Source organism: Fukomys damarensis, unplaced genomic scaffold (assembly GCF_012274545.1).
Source record: "Fukomys damarensis isolate Sample0158 unplaced genomic scaffold, DMR_v1.0_HiC HiC_scaffold_19, whole genome shotgun sequence".
In the NCBI taxonomy this organism is placed as follows: domain Eukaryota; kingdom Metazoa; phylum Chordata; class Mammalia; order Rodentia; family Bathyergidae; genus Fukomys; species Fukomys damarensis.
The window spans coordinates 4,380,231-4,380,741 of NW_022900931.1; positions in this window are offsets into that span (position 1 = coordinate 4,380,231).

The window sequence follows — 511 nt, forward strand, 5'->3', positions numbered from 1 at the left end:
TCCTACATGTAGCATTGCTGAGCTCCCTGGCAGAGCAAAAACAACTATGTTTGAAATGGTAGGAGTTGTGGTGTTTAATTCTGGTTCTTTGTTGTTCCAGCAGCTACCTTAAGCTGTACCATAAACAGGACAGTTCAAAAAATAGAAGGACCTTTTATTTTCAGTTGACTTGGCTTTCTGACCATGTGTAAAGTAAAAGAGTCTACCCGGTGGCGGCCTCCGGGCACTCGGGTCAGCCACAGAGCAGGTCAGTCTGCCCTTGGGAGGGGACACGCTTAACCCCCACCCCTCTTCCAAAGGGCACGGTGCCCACAGGAAGCCAACACCCACGGGACGCGCGACCCTGCCGGGGCCCACCCTGTGCCTGACACTGCGGTCACACACCCGCACCAAGCACGGCGACCACGAGACCGAGATGGCTCCATTAACGCCTCTCGGAGTCACTCCCACCCCTCTGTCCACCCAGAAAAGGCTCTGCCCACAGAGATGCCCCAAGAATGCTTCACTCAGG